The following is a 21368-nucleotide window of genomic DNA, read 5'->3' on the forward strand; positions in this document are numbered from 1 at the left end:
AATTAAGTACTCATTAGATTGTGATTTGCACTTTTTTTTGCTGAAAGAAATAATCAAATTAAGAAAAGAAAATATGTAAAAATACAATAGACTGCTTTACTGCTTTTTGGTAAATTGCTTATTTATTTTTTTATCACTGTTGAAAATGCATTGTGAAAAGGTAATGTAACTAGCCTTGGATTAAAGCTGGACCTCTGGCTCAGTATCTGTCCTTCAGCTCAGCAGCCTCTTCACACTGTAGGCTTTGCTTTGAGCAGAGACCCCTGTTGGTTGATTGGAATGACTTCCCTAATTGGATTCAATTCCTAATTGAAACGTAATAAAAATGCATCAGTAGACGTGGCGCCAACAATTACCTCATGCAAATCTCCTGATGAATTGACGTGAGGGGCGTAATTGCAGCTGCTAAAAAAAAAAAAGAAAAAAAAATGCATTGATTTCTCCTGGAATAACATCAATTCAAATCAGCTCACACTCACGCTTCAGCCTGCGTGCGGAAAGCATTTGTCACCGCTCAGTGTCCCCGTTTGGAGGTATACAGGAAAAAATGGAAACATCTGCACCCTGTCACGCGGGTACCGTCAAAATGATTGTGCTTGTGCGAGGCTGTGTATCAAATGCGCTACATCTATGCATATGCAATAAAGTGTTCTCAACACTTGGAGGAGGGAAACAAAAGGAGAAAACGTCTTTGTTCTTTGCTTCTGTTTTCACTCACATGGTGCACGGGTTATGACTTTCTTTGGTTTGTAGAGCAAACATATTCTGCCGGGGATGTACCACACAGACACACACACGCACATACACACACACACACACAGGGTTGAATACAGCTGGAGTAACAAGAAATAAAATCAGATACACACAAAAAGGAACTATGACGGCTTTGATTCTTCCCTCCACCAAATGTTCTGAACATTATCCGTCTGTCTGCTGATCGGGGTTGGCAGTCTAGAGAGAAAGGGTTAAAGCATCTTCTGAGTTATTGCCTACCGCCGTAGTCATAGCAACAGGTTAATAAGTAGCTTCTCTGATCTCCCTCTGTTGCTGCACAGGTTGCTAAGATACAAATAGCATTGTGGACCCAGTGGACTGAACCGCGAACATCTTTTGATAAGAATGAACTTTAAACATTTAAAAGTAATGTGGAAAGCAAAGAGAACCTGTATGCACTAAGGGATGTAAAGGGAGGAAAACTCCAGCATTACACCTACAACCATAGTGATTGCATCTACCACATCTGACCTATCCGGGCCCGAGAAAAGGAACACAGCAAAACAAAATTGAACACTTGCTAAATCCAGCTACCTCATACCTCGGAGGCTAGTGGTTGGCCCGTGTCTAAAGGTAAACGGGCCAATCAGCTTCGGAAGAGAGTGGCTGTTCCTAGACGCGTGTGCGAAACCAAGGGCAAATTAAAGCATTGCCTCTGAGTTGCATCATTCTCCCCCCACAGCTCTATTAGTAGGCTAGCCACAATGTCTCTTTACGAGAGCTACTCTCAGAGCAGAATTAGGCACACTTCCCTGCAGTGATATGTCTTTTTATGAACCACACTGGCATCATGTGTGCCAGTCCCTACAGGAGCAAGCTGCGGTTGAATTACTGGGAGAAATGCACGTCTGGATGCCTCTATTCCTTCGAAAGTGACGTAATGGCAGAGCAGAGAGTAAGATGTTGAACTTGTTAATGTGATTCCGGCTTGATGAATTGCTCAGACATAAAGATAAATGGGAATCAGGATCTACAATGCTCATTTGAAAAGATGAAAAATAGGTGCTGTGATTTCCTCACCTTTTGTTATTATCTCAACTTTTTTTTTTGTCCTCTGCCCCGCGTCTCCTTTTCTCCCCGTCGAGTAATAGAAGCAGCAAAGTGCATTGATTCAAAAAGACGGACCATCCACACTGACACAACAAACGAACAAACAAACGGACAGCTTGACTGGAGGAAGCTGTGAGGCCGCAGTAGGGAGCACTGGAGTCGTTTTTGATGATAATGCTTGATCCCTCTGTTCTCTCCGTCACTGGGCCTCGTGCTTTCACTTCGGCTCAGCTCAGCTGTCAGCCAACAACGGCTACTCACTCAAGCGCCCGCCGTGCACACGCGCAAGCTCACGCACACACACACACAAACACACTACTCGCACAACATCCGAGGCGGCTGGATTGTGTCCGTGCTTGTACATAATCATTACAAACTGTGATGGAACATATGATATGATAGTCCAATAAAACGTGTGTGTATCATGTTTCAGAAATTAGTAACTATCCATGTGTGGTAATTTGGACGCTTATGAGGAGCAATAATTGTGTATTTGTGTGATTAAGACAGTAATCAGAAAGTAATGACACTTCAGTGTGATTTATGAGAACGGATGGAATTTCACAGCTGAAAGGTGGCAGGTTAAACAACATTGACCCGCCAAATACCAAGAGAGATTTAAACAAAGGCCAGGGCTAATGCATCAGCTAAACAAGGGGGGGCTGGAGAGGAGAGTGGGATGTGTGTGTGTGTGTGTGTGTGTGTGTGTCGCAGAGATCAGACAACGTGAAGTGTCTGGAGGTCATATAAACCCTTTTAGACAAGAGGGGATGATGAGGTTACTGTACTTACTTCTGGTGGGTTAAGAGCAAGTACATACGAGTGTTTCACTAAGGAAGAAAATGCTCTTGGTTTATTAAAATGATGCACTGGATTGTAACAGATTTTGACAGCATAAGGGTCATGAAACTCACCACATTAGTGAAGAAAAAAGAATGACCAAATGTGCAGTTACGTGGCTTTAACCACAACAGTATTATTCTGCGTCCATCTACAGATGAAAGCAACGCTCTCCCCAATACCGATTAAAGGCTCCTCGCTCCCACCGGGCTCCACGCTGGTTTGGGTTCATTCAATCTCAGCCTTGATTACTCGATTGGACTCATTGATTGAAGTGGAACTTTAATGACCTATTATCTCAAGTGTTAATCAGGTGTCGACAGACAGCTCTCTGTGGGACCGGGCAGGGCTGAGGGCCAGAACGGACAGAACTCGGCGGACTCCCGCCTCTCGGATGAGTCAAGGGGTCGAGCGGCACATGGCGCAGACGCGCCGCTCGACAAGTTTCCCTCTGGAGCGCAGTCTGTGCACCGCGGTGACATCATCTTCGGTTTGCCCCGGTCGTCTATGACTCAGATGTATTTGGTGCCTTTTTTTAAACGCCCTCATGTTATCTTCCCTTGTTACAGTTTTACCACCCTGTGAATTACCTCGCAATGAGACAGGAAGGAATTGAGATATAAAAATGTAAGCCTGTGCGAATGATGTGTTCTCCTTTCATTTTGTATCCATGGAATATAGTAACGTACATTTAGAGGAGCTGTGTTAACCTTGTGGAATATTACTCATTGGAAAGGCCAGTGGTTTTAATAAGAATAATGCCCACTTCATTTAGTAGTAGTGGTAGTACAAGTTGAGTTTCTGTTTGTAGTTTGGAATGAAATAGGGCTGCAACTAACAATTATTTTCATTGTCGATTAGTCTGTTAATTATTTGCTCAATTAATCGATTAGTTGTTTGGTCTATAAAATGTCAGGTCATGGTGCAACATGTTGATCAATGTTTCCCAGAGCCCAAGATGACATCCTCAAATGTCTTGTTTTGTCCACAACTTAAAAATATTCAGTTTACTGTCATAGAGGAGTAAAGAAACCAGAAAATATTCACATTTAAGAAGCTGGAATCAGAATTTTGACTTTTTTTCTTAAAAAAATACTCAAACTTTAATCAATTATCAAAATAATTGGTGATTAATTTAATAGTCCCATCTACCCCGACGTCCTCCCTACGCCGCTTTTTATACTTCCTTATGTGGATTGCACACAATTTGATTTTGTGGGATATATGTATTACAGTGCAGAGAACAGCCTGAATCAATTAATTGTTTCAGCTCTAGAATGAAATTACTTGTACACTAGTATTTGTGGTCAGCCATATCCTCATTATCTTATATTTCTCTAAACTGGCTTCATCACAAATTTAAATTATTTTAATTATGAGACTTTTCGAGGCAGATTCAATAAGGAACCTGTGTGTGCTTTGTTGATTCTTTGTTTATGTTATGTTATGTATATTTATTTTGCTGGTTTTTACCTGCATGTTTAATTGTTGCCATGTGTTGTTTTCTTTGTCAGGTTGCTCTTGAGAAATCAATTGAGTCGTGGTGTTAAAGTAAAGAAGGAAATCCTTGTAATTGCAAACCCTTAACTGTAATATGCAACTTTAATTTCACACTCAACTTAAATGTGTCTTTGTCTCTCCTGAGTTTTTCTGTTGATCTTAGCAAATGTACTTCCTGTGGAAAAGAGACGGTTACACCTGTCTGCATCACCTCCTGTATCTCCAACCTAAATCTCTTTTGTCCCCCCCTCCCCACTCGTCTCCCGCTGCGTCCCTCTCTCTTTAATTATCTCCCTTTTCAATCCCAGCATCTTCAACTCTCATCAATGCTTCTTAATTTCCATCAATACCACTGCAGCCTAAGCTCTCCCCACACCTGTCCAGTCACCATGGCAACCTCACCTCTGACAGCAAAGAGCTCTGTAAGACACGGCGTGCTGTATTCCCCTTGATTAGATATTGATTAAGCTTTTGTAATACATAATAGGATCAAAGGGATTGTGTAGCGTTGCTTACCCAGGTCTTCTTCACACTTTCATTTAGTTATAATCTTTTGTTATTTCAAAATCTGAATGTTAAGAGGGATGGGATTGAAATTTTCCCTTTGTCGTATAGCCATCCAGAGCCTCCTTCAGGAATCTTTTTTTTCATAATCATTTTTAAAACAGAAGTAGAGTCTTAAAGACACTTCTATGCAAATCTGCAATTTAAAGACAGCGTTGACAGCACATTCAGGTTTCTGAGTGGCGTAGCTTATGCTTAGTGTTTGCTATGTTTCCCATTAAAGAACATGCTAATAGGCCCGTTGGAGTGTGCAGAGGCTCCCGAATGCTTGAGTGTCCCTAATGGATGCATTGATAGATTAATGGACGATAAAAGTCAAATGCTAAATGCATGGTAAGTGACAAGTGATAAGTCAATATGGTAAATATTTGTGTAGGACACAGTTAAGGAGTTGAAAGGCCATTTTTCACGATTACCTACACACAAGCCATTCCTTGGTATAATAAATGCACATGGCATGAATTTATATGTGTGTTAAAGTGATGACCTAGAGTGCATCTCTGTCAATTATATATGTTATATAATAATGGTGTCAAAAGAATAAAGAAGACATGATAGAATATGTTTGCTTCATCATAAATCATTCAGTTGATATTTTCAAACAAATGTACCATGCAAAGAAAAATTGTATAATAATATTGTCATCTATTGATAATGATGAATGTTCACAGTTATGTTTTTATCTTGAGCTGCTAGATTTAAGGTACAGTTCGAAAAGATGTTTAACGTGTAACACAGAAATTAGATGGTAGAAAAGTTTTGTTGTCACTAATGGGTAGTACTTTTGGTTACCTGTGCAAGGCAGAGTTTGAAAAATCCAAATCCCTGTATGATATTTTCGCGTCGCATGAGGACGCATTTTAGGGTTTTCATGTGTCATTTGAACGCCTTTTTTTGCGTGTCATTTGTACGCCACGCAACAAAACTACGGTAACGTCTGCAGTTAGGTTGAGGCAACAAAACCACTCACTTAAGTTTAGGCAACAAAACCTTGGCCTTAATATAAGTACACAAACTAATGCACGGAAACAACATAAGTACAGAATACATGTTCCAAACGTCCCTAAAAAATTACAAAACAAAACACCAGTCACCTGGTTAAATGTTGTGTTTGTTGGACCCATCCACCTCCTCACCCACCTGCCATAAGCGGCTGTTCTCACTTTTGATTCTACGTCACTAGCTCTGAGCGTAACATATTTCCACGGATGCATTTACATTGCAGTCAGTACAGACTACATGGTGTTAAGGATGCACCAATACCGGATCGGATATTGGACCGATATTCACTCAAATAGCTGGATTGGTGACAGTGAAGGCAAACTATTCAATTCAATTATATTTTGATATACTACAATATACTGGAATTGTAATGCCTGCTTAAGATTTGACCAATTTGTTGCTGCATTATAAAGGTTTACATATCAATTGTAAATCCTGTTAATTTAGAAGATTTTTTACTTTATTTAATGATTTATTATTTTAATAATAATTAACAATTCAGTAAATGTATGTATGTATATATTTGTTAGGAAAGCAATGTTTAAGTCACACCTGATGTTGCCTTACACAATAAGAATTCCAGTCACTTCCACACAGTGAGGCATACAGTTTATTAATTAAACACTAGTATCGGATCGGTATTCAGTATCGGCTGATACCAAAAGCCCAGGTATCGTTATCGCTATCGGGACTGAAAAAGTTGTATCAATGCATCCCTACATGGCATACAAATGACATGCCAAAAGCAAGAAAGGCGTTCTTATTGCATGCTAAATGCCTTTCGCATTATCATGTCTTTCATACGCCTTTTTGTACGAACAGGCTGGATTTCTGAAATTCACTCACTGCCCTCAACACATAAAGTACATTTGTTGATGTGAATGATGTAATTCTAAAATCCTGCAGACACTTGCTTGAAGACACTAGAGGAATTGAGAAAGATCTTTTAAACACATATTTATTTTTCTAATGTTTGTCCGTGTTGTCAGCTGTAATATTTGAGCTTCATAAGACCACCCCATCCCAATCACCAGCACCAATAAAGTAAATACACACAAGAAAACACTCCAGCCAGACAGGAGGTTTGTGTTTGTGTCAAATTTACACTGAAGATTTAGAGGGATACAAGGTTGAGAGAAGTGAGAAAAACGATTTTTGCTTTCCCACACTGAGAGCAGGGGAGTCAGAATTGAGGATAAATCCAGGAACTGCAAAGAACCATGTTTGGAACAATCTGACCTTTTTTTTTAACAACTCAAACAAGGATAAAGACAACAAAATGTAATAACTTTCCCCCTATCCAATCCATACTTCATGATTATCCCTCACTCCAAAACATTGGAAAAAATGGAACTGTCAAAAGAGTCTTGTTGTTCCATTTTCTTTCCCTTGGCCCCCCTCCTGGAGACAAACAAACAAACCCCTGTTAGCACATTTCATTAGCTTTAGGGGTTACAGAACAGATTGAGTATCGACAACGGTGGCTGTCGAGGCTTATGGCTCAAAGGCAACAGTAGAGGGAAAATCTCAGGGGTAGGAGATGCAATCGAAAGGACCAAAATAATTCAGCAGGACTCACTCGAGGAACAATCCAGTTTGTCATGTGGAATCATGGAGTGTCTGCCGCACAATGAGAAAGGGTCCCCGGAGACTCGGCACGGGAGTCAACATGTGAATAGCCAAGAGTTAGTGCCCCAACTGGCCACTCGTTGCCTTTTTTATCACCGGCAAATTTAGCAACCATAAATCTGTTTCCACACCAATGCCACTACACGGACGCGCCAGAGAGGCCCATAAACAAGAAATGATGTTTGGTGTCTTGGGATGGTTCGGTCATTGATGTTCCCTCGGGTGTCATACTCTGCTCTGGGAACAATTACTGTCAGGGAGGTTTGATGTTTTCCCTCTGTTGTGATGGACAGTTGCGGATGCTGGCAATTGTTGAACCGTGTTGATTTACAAAGAAACAAGTTAAATCATCTCACCCACTGTTCACAGGGGGGTTCGGGTTAGTTGTGAGACGCACCATTGTGAGGACTTTTCAATCCGCCGTAATAGGTTTTGAGGCGCCTGGTGACTGCTGACCGACTCCGAGGGTTAACGAGGGGGGAGGAGACTCCGGGCCATAAAAAGGACACTGACCATAGGCTTCAATGTGACCTGAATCCTCCTTATCGTAACGTCTCTGTCGATAAAACGCACCACCAGGAAAACCTCTGATTAATCGATTGACCTCCTGTTTCTTATTCACAGACGATAACCAGCAGCACACATTGCACCTGATTTTGTTTCCACTGTAACACCTCCGCGAGACAAGAGCTGAATATCCATTTCCCTTTAATCAATTCACAATTTATTCCCCTCCCTCTTCCAATCTCCCTTCCATTTATTATGCATTATTCGCCCTTTTTAAACGATTTTCTACTAACCGTCTCATCTAATTTGGTATTCGGATATGGTTAGCGCTGTTAGCTCAATTAATACAATGACATGTCCTAAATGCATTCTCTCCACAAGCCAAGCGACAAGAGGACACCGCACACTTCACGTCTTTGCAAACGGGGGTCATGCATGCACCGCCGTGATAGATCCAAACCTTCAGGAATTATTTAATCAAGCTATGTGAATAGATTAAAAAAAAGGAAGGACAAAGCAGGCTCAATCTTCTACAGGACTGTGCTTTATTTTAGTCTAAGCAGAATATAATGAACTAGAGAACTACAGAGTTCAGGAGCACTAGGGGAGATATCACCCCGAATCAGGGTTAACGGACCCGAGCCAACGCTATTTCAAATTACATCTCTGTTTCAAACAAAAAAGAAAACAGTTTGTTCAAGTGAAATAATCAAAAAAAGAAATGATTATTCCATTCATTGTGAATTTAAATACCCAAATGTATTATGATTAATAATTTTGCATGAGAACAAATGAAGAGGATGGAATTAAGATAATGAAGCTGGGAATGCAATGAAGATCCATGGTGCAAAATCACCTCTGACTAAATGTGGATTCTTTAAAGGCTCTCATTGAATGCTTGATTGGAGCAAACTGCTCAGTTAGCTGAGTTTGTTTACATTTTGGTCCTTGTAACCAATGGAAATGGAGGTGGATGACCACGTCCGTATTTGTGTCAGAATGGGCTTGAGGCTAAAAACTGACTCTGGTGAAGTGTTTGTCTTTACAACAGATTTTTTTTTTTTTTTTTACCTTTTTGAAGATAGAGCATTTGGCATCCCCAGAATACAGTGTGTGTGACCACTGCTCACAGGTAGTACTGTCAGAGAGAACAGGCTGGGTTTAAGGCAGTATTCCCTCCTCACATTAACAAATCAACCTGACTGGAGTAAAGCAATGTGGCGCTATATACTACAATGTCTTCAGTGGATGGAGTCACATTAGATAACAAACCGTGGAAGAAACTTCCCATAGGTAAGAACAGAGAAGAAGAAAATCAGAGATATGTCAATGATTACAACCAACCCTTCAAAAAAACCAAAAAAAAAACAACAAAGTAGAAACAACATTATGACAGAGATAGACAAGAACAGCATTGCAGGAAACCATCCATGGCTTAAAGACAATGAGATATGACAGCATCGGTCTCAAAACCAATCTGACTGCAAAGTTTGATTTTTTTTTTTGTCTTTTTATGACTTTTTTATTTTTCTCAAAACAACAAAAGGCCTCAAATGAGATTTCTTTTTGAACATGCAATGCTGATTCATTTGAACTCAGTTGTGCAATGGACTCATTCTCTTCTGAATCCACATGACCGGTACCATCAATCATCCTTTTACAGTGCAGTTTTGTTAATTCTTGTATTGATTTAAGAGCTTTCAGTGAGCAAAAAAAAAAAAAATCACTTTGAATTTGCCCATCCACAAGGGATTTCATACAGGGATTGTGCGGACAAAAACAAATGATCAAAGTGTATCCGAATAAACCTCATGACAATGGGTCTATCCCAGCTTCAGCAGATAATAAGAAAACAAAAGAGAAAGTAAAGAAGCGTTTAACAACATGAGTATAAAATCCCATTTTTGAACATCAGTGCTTCACTATACAAGAAATAACATCATTTCATCTTCTCGTTTTGGATAAATTATTTCATAGGTTCCTTCTCTTAGTTTCACTGAAATATATTAACTATTTTAATTTTTTTTTTTTTAAACGTTTGAACATGATCTATTGTACGGCCTATAAAGAAAGTTCAACAGAATTGAAAAATAAGCTATATTGTATGTACAGGAGTAACGCAGCTGTGTGGTCAGGAGAGCTGTGGCAGATTGGGTCAAGCTGGCAGGGGGGTTCTGCTGGGTTCTCCAATAGTCGCTCACTTGTTCCTCCAATCTCGGCCCAACCGTGTACATGTGGGTTCTACCGTGTATGTATTAAATGTTTGATTCCAAAATGATTTATGTACATGTTGAACAAACTGTAACCTGGAGTTTCATTTTTGTAAAACTTCCTTAAATGTTGTAAATGCCAAAACTTTCACTTCTTCCAAAGAAAGTGTCATAGTGGCTGAAGCTTTTTTTTTTTTTTTTTTTTTTGTCGCACTGTCAAGCGGTAAGCATGCAGATGGATGAACTTTACTGTCACTGTCATATCTGTTCATCAGCCCCAATTGGACTAATCCAATTACCGCACAGGCGATCTTTCTTCTGTCAGAAAAAATCATGACATGTCGGTGTACACAGAATCTTAATTAACGGATCACTTCGGGGCTGTGGCTTAGGTTTGACACTAAGTCAAATACTCTGTAAGCCTCGGTCCGACGCTTAGGGTTGTAGGATGCATGTTCACAGCCCAAACTTAAGGGGCTTAAAAGAACTAAACCTCTCCTAGATCCCTGCACTGCTGTGGATACATTTTATAGTGACATCATTGTCCCACAGAGTTGGGCTTCTCAACACAAGCTGCTATACAACCGTCCTCTGTTTTTTTGTATTTTATAGGCTATTTACATTAAGGAATAAAAAAAGTCTTTGTCTTCATTATTGTCAGCCATGTTGTTAAGCATAATCGCACACCTCCAGCGATTCACTGTGCGTTGTCGGGTGAAAGATGGCATCTTTTTTTTTGTTTGTTTGCTTGTTACTTGTTGGAATTGGATGGTGATACTATAGATCCAAAGCACAATTTTGGGTGGTTCGTCAGCCCTTTTTGCTGGCTCAGCACTCCCCGCGGCGGGACGCGGTCTCACAGCACTGACCTCATGTTTGCGATTCTGCTCGACCTCCCTCAAGATCGGGGGTAAGGCAAGGCTCTGAACCTCTCCACTAATCATGACATCATGGCGCCTGATGCCCTGAGTATTGGGAGTGATTTTGTGGAGTTTCAGTTTAGCACACAGCACCCCCACCCCCACCACCACCACCCGGTGCCTATTTCCACCTCCACCTTTTTCCATACAAAATCCCATTTCCACAGCAAAACCCTCTCCGCGCTATAAAGTGAGATGACGGAAAAGCTCTCTCTCCCAAAGCAGCTATTAAATGAGAGGCATTAATTCCTTCCCTCCTGTCCAACAGGTTCCTTTAATTATCTCTCCACTTTCAGTCAATTACATTTCACTTCCTTTCCTTGACAATCACTGCTATTTTAGGGTGAGTGTTATGCACCCAGGGGGTTGGAGACTCGTAGACATGCTCTAGCAGTTCCCTGCTTGGCCCGCCACTGGCTGAGGCCCTCTAAGGATACGTGCTCCTCTAGAGGACTGACCTTATGAGCACTGGTTGTAGCGGCAACTGAGGAAATGGGTATACTACGCATATAACCCCCAATTTCTTATTTAATAATGATACAGGGTCAGAGTGGGTACATGCATCAGTAGCCGTGTTTCCATTCACATGTTTTTATGCACATTTGAAGTATCACATTAGAAAAGCAGCATGGAAACAAGAACATTTCGATAAAACACTCAATTGCAAAAAGCTTTACGCTCGCTTGAGGTGGTTTTTGCGTTAAATGGGTGATGGAAACGCCTTTGCCGAATAAATTCTGACGTAACGAACATTTAGCTCATATGACTGATCAGCTGTTTCCGCTGTCGGCATCTTCTCGGATATTCCCATAATGTGCAAATCCTTGTCTTCATCTTGAAACATGACCAATACTAGCTGACATGAAAGAATAATTAATACTCGCCCAATTCCTAAAACATCCTTCCATTTTTTCTCTGGTAGATGGTTGGATGCATGCATGGCCAAGCCGACTTGTTTTGTTTCCGGCTCACCCTATATCTGACCGAACCATGCCGACCAGCAGAGTTTATTTGCTACAAACCAGTCGATGCAAACGTGCCTAATTCGCCTTACTTTTTTTGCGACATTTCAAAAGTTTGCTTAAAATTCACTTGACAATTTAATGGAAACACGGCTAATGGCAGAGAAGGAGCATCCATATGCTTTTCGGGGTATGGACATAATGTTTGACATTGCCTTGTTGGTTTTGCCTGGCATGCTAAATGTTATTCTCTCACAATTAATTAGATTCATACTAATTCCTTTAGGATAAAATGCCAAGTTACATTTTCTATTTGCAAATTAGAGGACACAAATCAAATGGCATTTTGGCAACAGCTTGGCGAGTGCCTGCTGGGTCGACATTTGTCATTGCTCTTAGAGGTGAAACATGGCCTGGACTGAAAACCAGACCAGACTGGAGCCGGGAGCCGGGCAGGCAGAGACTCGATGTGTCAATAAGCAGGGGCAAGGGAAGATCTAAAAACAATCTTTTCTTGTTTTTCATAGTTCCGGAGCATGTCTCAGAGCTATTTCTGTTTTTAATGCACGTCCCTTCAGTAACAACCTCCCCGGGGTGTAAAAGCAATAACAGCAGCACCCTTGTTCAAAGTGTTGAAGTGCTGATTTCACATTGCCTAATTTAGCCCTGGCATAGCAAGAGATGCTACATGAACACTGCACTGTTAGCCAAGCAGACAGCAGGATACTAGGCTAGGCTGGGTTTTTGGCTCACTGGGGACTCAACCTGCCATTAGCAGTGGGAACTAGTACAGCATCTGATACGAGACGAGGTTCATGTTCAGCCCGACGGAGGCCCCCACCCCCACTCGCAGAACGTATTCTAAAGATGGCCGAGACAAGCGCAGGAAATTTCATTGCTCGTGGAACATTAGATTTCCCGTCGATTAGTTAGGCGTCAGATGAATAATGAGCACAAATGGTTTGCAGAACATGGCTTTGTTTTGACCTACTTCACTACAATTCACGTAGCTTCCTGTGTTTCCACCTAACGTCCGATCAAGGGCTGAGGAAGGAGGGCTGGGGTTTTATCCTACTTTTATTTGCTGTCATTTTTGATGGGCATCATTTTGAATCTGAAGAACTACTGTGCTTCACAAACATTCTTTCAGCATTGAACAATACTGCGCTTTGCAGGTGTCCCAGCAGGGATACAAGCAAGATAAAGCAAGATGTGTATTTTGTAAAATATTGTGGTGTCCGAAGAGATAGTTGAGACACAATTACATGCTGAAAGAAGAAGAAGCACAATAACACATGCCTCACTGCAGCTGCTTCTACAGAATTGAGGATTTCCAGCAAAATGGTTGGCCTGGACCCAATTTTCCGTTTGTGCTAAAGGAAAAAGGAAAGAGTTTCATACATTTTATCGTCCACTTTTCTCTTTTAATTTTTCGTAACGTCAATCTACTTTGCCGCATTAACACCTTGCCATGATACGGAAGGTTTTATCCCACATCCTCCGTCGCCTCTTCGGGTAAATTCAACGGTATTATTGGTGCCAGGTCAGCTGTCAGCAGCCTTGCCAGGGAGTAGGCACAGACATAATTCTCTCTAATCTTCCTTCTGTCATCCGTGTGCATGCAGGGGACCATCTCTCCCGTCATTTGGTCCAAGTGATTATCCCGGTGATTTTTCACTTGGTTGCTGCTAATGTATAGAGGCTGGTGATTACAGTGTGATTAGAGGGAAAGGTGAAATAGCATGTCTAATACGGTGCAGGCGATAATTGAAGGGTGGCGAGTGCAGACATTAGCCAGGTTCGAAAATGCTGCTCTGAGGGGAGAGCTGCAGAACAGTTGGGCTTAGGTTTGGAGAGGCATGGCTGCTCTTAGGACAGAGGGGGAAGAGAAGGGGGTGCATGGCACGCTGATATCAAATCGAGACCTTCTGCTTATTTAAATGAATTGTAGTGCATTAAAGAATCTGCTGGCACATTTTATCAGTGATTTGGAATAGGTCTGGGCTGCTTTTCTCTCTAAAGAAAGCTAGAGAAAGAGGGAGGAAACACTAAGGAGGAGAGTCAGGAACTGGTTGGACTGGAGCCTTCCAGACATATGTCCTATTTTAACCCTTTAATCCTGTTCTTAGAAAGCATATAGCACAGATATATTGCGTTTGTCACCAGGAGCTTGATTACAACTTCTAATTATCCGGACTAAGTCATTGGGCATCATCCTAGAAGCATCAGTTTCTCGAGGATCTTGATGTCATGTTTTGGTTGTTGACTTCCCCTCCTTCTTGCCTAGCCATGCCTCTTAACCGCCAGCTGCCAGTGCTCAAAGGGCTGGTGTACGGATGTGAGCTGGTGTTCGACAGAGAAAATTGGGAAGTGTTGCAGAGTGACTGAAACAGCATCGCTCCTCCCTCTAGACTCATTCCAAACATATTGATCTGCTTTTAGAGAAGAGCCTGCAATCCAGAGCTCTAAAACAGTCCAAAGAAAGGCTACGGGACTCTAAATCAAGACATGACAGTACCGGAGTGCTTTACTCCGTCCTGCCTGGCGTCAGCGTCAGAGAGGCTACAAGCGAGCTGAGCGATGGTTAAGGGTGACCGTTAGATCTAATTTAGATATAGTCTGTTTAAGCAGTAGCTTTTTTTTTCCATGTATAATATATGAAGAAAGCAGGTCAGGGAGCATGTTAATAGCGGGATTTACATTATATTTGACGGAGCTAAATGAGCTCTAAAAGCCTGCACTCCTTTGCCATCAATACAGTAAATCGAGTTTGTCCTCCGAGAAATGTTTGTTTGTATCTGCCAAGAGACAAGAGGCGATTTTTCTCAATCTGGAGTTTTGCAGCAGCTCCAGTGGACACACATATCCTTGGCATGTCACTTATATATAAGTCCTGCTTGTTTACAGCGGGCATACTTTGTTTTTTTGACACAACTCCAACGCCATAAGGGACATTTCATTTGTATGCTGAGTTCATTCTGCTGGCAGTTTCAGTAGCTGTCACCTTACTCCTCCTCCCTTCTTGTTGCCCTCACGACCATCCATTTGTCCGTCTCTCGTAGTAGAACCGTCACCTTTTAACAATTTGTGGCTTCATAATTCACACTCCTTGTTGCAATACAAAAGGTCAAGAAAGAAACAGAAGAAAAACAAAAAACAAACAAAAGACACCCCCCATGTCCATTTTGCTTGGTCTTTACAGTGGATTGTCGCTTGAACACAAAGGCTAGTGAGAAGCCTTAAACGTCTGCACCCTGTCCAGCACAGACATTATAATAAGTTCTGTCTTTTTTTTATCACTTGTCATTCTTTTTTTTTTTTCTTCCAGAACAGTCTGTTCATAGCTGTCAGAGAGTGCGGTGACTTATACATCATGATGAGCGAGATATCCAGTGGCTGATACCTTAACATCCAAGAAAAAGAGACTCGTTGCGTACAGGGGCAGATGAATGTTTTCCTTCCCCCTTCCCGTTCACCTTTTGCCCCCTTTTCATTACGACTTCAAGTATTTTTTTAAACAACAGCAAAAGTTAGCAAATCTACATTTTTTTTTTTCTAATCTACTTTACTATTCTACAACCTGGTGCTAAACCAGCATCCAGAGCAAAAGATCAGCCCCTACACTACGATGCCATGTCTTTTTTTTACACATTATTTCCATGTTCTTTTATTCATACTTACAGTAGGCCACTGGATATTGATTTAATGATTTTTTTGACTACGAGTAAATTGTAATACTTGCAGCTACAAGGTATGAGTTTTTAAATATATATTTATATATTTATATATTTATATTCTTTTAAAAAGCGTTAAGTCCTTTGGTCCCTATTTCCTAAGGAATGATGCATGTAAATTATCCTGGATTCTCCTCTTCTCTCCTCTTCTTCTTCATCTTCTTCTTCTTCTCGGTTTCTTCTTTGATCCAGAGCTTGCCCTGTCACAGAGCACAACACCTGTGTAGGCACAAAAACCAAAATGGCAGCAGGCTGGTGTGTGTGTTTGTGTGTATATGTATGTGTGTGCATGCGCACACGCACGTGTTTGCGTCAGTACTTGAGTTGGCATTTGCACGTATTTATACATGTACAAAGTATTTTTTTTTGTTTTTAATTTTTTAAAGTGTAGCATCTTTAAATGTGTATGTTTTGTTTGTTATATGTGTGTGTTTATCTATATCCTGTGTCAGTATGCATGCTTTGAGCATAATGAGTCTATAAAGGTTTTTTTTTTTTCCCCATCATGTCTAAAAAACAGCAGCAAAAAGTTGGTCTCTGCAAAAAATCTTCTTCCACAGACGCCAAAGCAAAACAGGGAAAAAAGAGGCATTTGCGAAGAAAGAAAAAACTAAAATTAAATAAAAAAAAAAAACTCTGGGATCCTTCTCTCAGTCTCCCAATCTTTCAGCGGGTTTCCAGCAGGATCAAGGGGCCACCCTTCCTTCATGATATGTAGCAGAGCAAGAAGTCTTTGTACTTTTACTGCACTTGTGGAAATAAGGTGTTGTGGCCCTTCATCCTGTGACACAGATAGAGAGAGAGAAAAAGAGAGGGGAGAATAAGGAGAGTGGATTCAGTGAGGTTGTGGCAAACATGCTCAGGGTTGCTGGCTCCTGGTTATCACACAGACTGACAGGCACAGCCAACAGCATGAGAAACAGACGGGGAGGAGAAGGGAAAAAAAAAGAGGAGTGTGTCAATCAAAACCAGAAATAAGTGGGCTAGAGGTGGGGTGGGAGATTTGTGTTTTAACCATATGGAACAGACATCTACACTGTGACAGCGCTAATCCAAGGAAGGCCTAATTTAAACTGACTACATCTCCCTGCATGAAAAGAAAATACAGCTGAATGTTGCCTGAGATGTCGCTGTCATTCATCTTATTGTTAATCCAATACAAAACAAACTACCAAAAGAACAAGAAGGAAACATAAAGAAAACAAGACAGTGTTGAAAAAGTGTAATGATTATATGACAGAAAAACGGATGGTTGTCCATTATGGGAAAAAAAATACATATTCCAAGAAATTGCCTCTAAATAGGATCCCGTGGAAAAAGCAACCTAGCATCTCCCCATCTTTTGTGTTGACTTAAAAATGCTGCGCTGTCACTAAATGTGTCCGCGCCGCCGAGCTGCAGATATAAAAGATCTAGTTTACAGCCTATCATCCCTAATATGTTCTGAGCTATGATGTGGGTGAAGAAAGGCTACGAAATCACAGCAAATCACTCTCCGGGAGCGAACATGAAAGGGACTGACTTTGCGATGGGAACACGCGTGCCCTAGACGCTCTTTGTTCTACCTTTCCATTCCTGTAAATGAGCTTGTTACCATTTCATAATAGGTCTGCTTTTTTCAACGTGAGAGCTGCGAGATTCTAGCTTATTTCCTACGTGTGCCTAAGCGAGCCCGGCCATTAGCGGCATAAAACAGTCCCGATTATAGATGCCCTCTTTCCTATAGCGCTATATACTACCGCAGAGCAGAAAAGCACACAATGGCTTTAAAATAGATTTTCTTTTTTTCTCCAAGTAAACAGCTTCTTTGAAAACATCACAAGTATTTCACCCTCCGACTTTGTCAGATAATAAAGAATTCATTTTCTCTTTTTCACTAGCTTTTTGCCCCATCGTTATGCCCTCCCACCACGCCGCCACCTACTTAGATGGTTCCATAAAAGACACCTGGCTGGCAGTTAAGAGGCATAGTTGTTGCCAGAAAGACCTCATCCCTCCCGGCTTGCCCGGCTAGACACCCCCCTGAGTTCATTGGATAGACTACGGGAGAGAGAGTCGCCTGCAGCTGCTTCTGAAAGAATAGGGCCGTACAGGTTCGATGGAAACGACTAACTCTTATCAGGGTTTGGCCTGGAGGGATGGAAACAACCTCGCTTGCAAAGAAAGGACCTTTTTCATTGTGTATCTGTTTTGCTGCCTTTTCTCTTCGCAGGCTGAGTAACAATTATCTCAGATACAAGCCACAAAAACACAATTTATCTGGTGGCATAATCCCACTAAAAAACAACAGTTAGCAGAAAATACTCCTCCCAGGTATTTGTATTTTGTCCCATTTCTGCGCCCTGCTTCTATGTGTACAGTACGGCTGTACGCTGGACCATATTTTGGCCATGTGGGTCGGCAGCGCTGCCTGCAGCTCTGCTATCACGGCGTAATTGGTTTGCACCCTCATAAATAAATAAATGGGAAGTGATTCTCATGTTAGGCAAACAAAACAATCTTGCAGAAGTACTCCCTGTGCAGACGGAATCCACGGAGAAGTGGAGTGTCAACATTTGCCTGTGCTCTCTGCGTGAACGTTGGGAGATTTAATTGGCTACACAAACATAGAGTCATCTTGGCCATCTCTCAACTAAACAGCTGTCGATCAGGGGAGCAGAAAAATTTCCTTTTTGCTAATATTCAGACTTTTATAAAAAAAAAAAAAAAAAATGTTTGCTGGAAAAACAATTGATGTGAATGTGAAGAAATAGAGAAATGAGAAAGAAAATACAGTACATCCATATACACATGAACCCCACGAGAGAAAGTAAAACATCACAAGGGCACACGGTACAATAGCACAAAGGGTTAAAGGCCACTTCCAGTTATAATCCACCAACCAGTCAGCACATCAGTTACATGTATGTACAACAGGTACCAGCCAAGAAAGGCGTCGTTTTACTGCACTCCACAAATTGCCAATATACAATATACAGTATATATATATATATAAAGGAGGGCAGAATATAAAGAGATAGAGTTGAGAGATATCAACCAACGCCACGTCATGCAACGCAGTCACAGTCCCACCACATGACGTCATCCAAAAGAAAATGACACCATGGGTTCAACTTACAGCTGTGGGAACCTGGCCCCATGACAGGTGTGGGGGGAAGGGGGTGTGGCTATAGCGGAGAAAGGCCACCTCACACTTTGATTGGCCGTGTCAGGTTGCCAGGTTGGTGGTGGGGGTGCAAAAGAAGGAAAGAAACAGTGGGATTTTCTTTTCCTTAAAGTCAGAATTCAAAGCACCCGTTTCCATATTTATTCCACACTCTCACGTACTCTGCCTGACAAATCAAATGAGGTTATTATGGTCATTACCATAAGAACTAACAAAAAAAATGACAAGTAAAACAGAAATAACAGAACAAATAATCGTCAACACAGCACAAAAGAAGGGCCTTTTCTTTTCTCAACGTTGTGATGAAATATTCTCAGGCTGACAACATTTGCAGGTTAAAAGGTTGAATTGATGTTTTTTATATTCACAAAGATAACCCTTAAGGCAGAAATGCATATTTCAGAAACGTGTCCTGTCTACAGTAATTGGATTTGCCTTGCATTGTTTGCTACGAGGGTGGCCGTACAGTGAGTGCTTCAGCTTTTTTTGCATTAAGTTTATCTTTAAGACACAGAACGCAATTTCAGAGTAGCAGGGCTCCTGAGACCAGCGGAAGAGAATGCTGTCTGATCGTGTTTTTAATTCAACTTCAAAGCGAAAAATCGTCAGTGTTGGAGAAAAAGAAAGGGGACTTCTGAAGTTATCTACATATTGAAGTTTTTACCTATAAGGAACAGACAAAAAAATCCATCATTCAAGTTTCATCAAAGTTTGACTTCGTTATATTGCAGTTGGATTTAGAAAATTAAACAGCTCCGGTTGAACTTTCGCTCAAGAACTCAATGTACTGTCTTCAACAATACAAGGCAATACAAGAAAAGGAAACAAAAAAGTTCTTTAAAGTAGATTGGTCAATTTTTTTTTTTTAAATCCAACTTCTTTATATAAGATCCCTCATGGTTTTTAAAAATCTATAAAGCAGGAGCTGGCTTCAGAAGCCCCACAAGGGTATTTTTTCTTTAATGTTTTCATGGGATTGCTCTTGGTTTTGGTCTATTGGTTTTCCTTAACTCAACAACAGAAGTGGTGTAATAACAGAAGAAAAACACAGAGATGGATTGAACCAGTCCAGAGACGAAGCAGGACATGAAAGCACACAGTCACACACACTCTCACGCACGCACAACACAGACAGACAGACAGACAGACACACACACACACACACACACCCTGACACACACACACTTCGTGATAAAATGACAGAATGTTATTGCGGGAAATGTCTGTACTTGGAGACATTCTGAGTACGTCTCAATGACCGTCTTGTCATTCAATGCTGTTGCAGGATATTTTCCATTTGTCCCTCATTGATGTGCCACAGTAAATCAAAACCCAAACCCTTAAAGGCCCCCCCCCCCGCCCCATCTTCTCAGGGTGTCTGCTTTGAAAGCCTCTCTTCAATTAGCAGGACACGGCTCTATTCAAACACTATCAGGAAAGAGATAAAGGGAGCATCTATCATTTGTATTGCATACCACCTTCCATTAATGCCATCTTGTGGCTTTTAAGGAGTCAAATCTAAAACAAACAAATGGTATTACTGTGCTTTTATTTATGGAGGAATATAATCCAGGCTTATGCTATTGTAATGAAAAGTTGTCTAGGCAATTGGGCGAAGAGAGCATGCATCTATATTATTTTTGCACTGGCAGCTGCACTTTGTAACAGATGGGTGATGATTCTTTGAATCAAGCCTGACACTGTGAAATTAGTCTTTATTGAAGGATGGTGCCACTTTAAGTAAACCCTCTTTTTATTATTTTGCATGAAAGCTCAGGCTTATTAAGGGTCCAAACAAGGAACTGTTAGATATTGAAGATATCTGGTGGCTGATTAACTGTCGGCACACGTACGTAACCGTACATTTGTAAGATCTATTGTTGGTTTTAATTTGTGAGTGCATACTTAATAAAAAGCAGCCATTATTAAAAAGTTAAAAACAGCAGATACATAGTTCACAACTATTTCACAATGGAAAAGCTTGATTTCAGTAGGTTATGTTTTAACTTAAAAATTTTCAGTATTAAATTAACACCGTTGCTGTGGATCTGTATACACTGGCATCGTTTAAAATGAACCCTTTCATATAGTTTTGAACACTTTCCCCAGCGCCACACAACGTTCACGCTAACAAGCTGTGGCCGTGCTTGGCTCGGGCTACCTCGATACCGCGGCTCCAGTCTCCAGATCACTACTGGCTCCAAATGGCTCCAAATGGCTCCAAATGACGTAAAAAGGTCAAGATGACAGCTCCCGTAACTGGGATATTGTGGCTTTTTTTTGTACAGTGGGAGGAAGTGGAGACATGTCGTCCATCTGTAAATACAGTCTATGGGTAAAATCATAAGCAGTCAAAGCATTCAGTTCTGCCTTCCTACAAAGTTACAGTTAATTAAAATGAGATATGAGGGCAAGCACTGCACTCACTGGATAACCAACTTAACATTTTAATACCACTACATTCCTATGCTATGTTTTTGCTATTTGTGAAAATTGACAAACAATAAATG

General features: G+C 41.0%; 1 protein-coding gene across 19 annotated transcripts in view; it reads right to left on the reverse strand.

Annotated features, from left to right (window-relative positions):
• Nucleotides 1-8842: 8842 nt before the first annotated feature.
• celf6 (CUGBP Elav-like family member 6) overlaps nt 8843-21368 on the reverse strand; it is a 162665-nt gene continuing 150139 nt past the window's right edge. For 18 of the 19 annotated variants that reach the window (XM_074610556.1, XM_074610565.1, XM_074610550.1 and 15 more), the window contains one exon: nt 8843-16473. The gene's annotated coding sequence lies outside the window, so the exon portion shown is untranslated. Of the gene's footprint in view, nt 16474-18810; nt 18886-21368 lie in introns of all 19 variants that reach the window. The other variant, XR_012590264.1, reaches the window with a different exon arrangement.

The sequence above is a fragment of the Sebastes fasciatus genome, chromosome 2 (assembly GCF_043250625.1).
Source record: "Sebastes fasciatus isolate fSebFas1 chromosome 2, fSebFas1.pri, whole genome shotgun sequence".
Taxonomy (NCBI): domain Eukaryota; kingdom Metazoa; phylum Chordata; class Actinopteri; order Perciformes; family Sebastidae; genus Sebastes; species Sebastes fasciatus.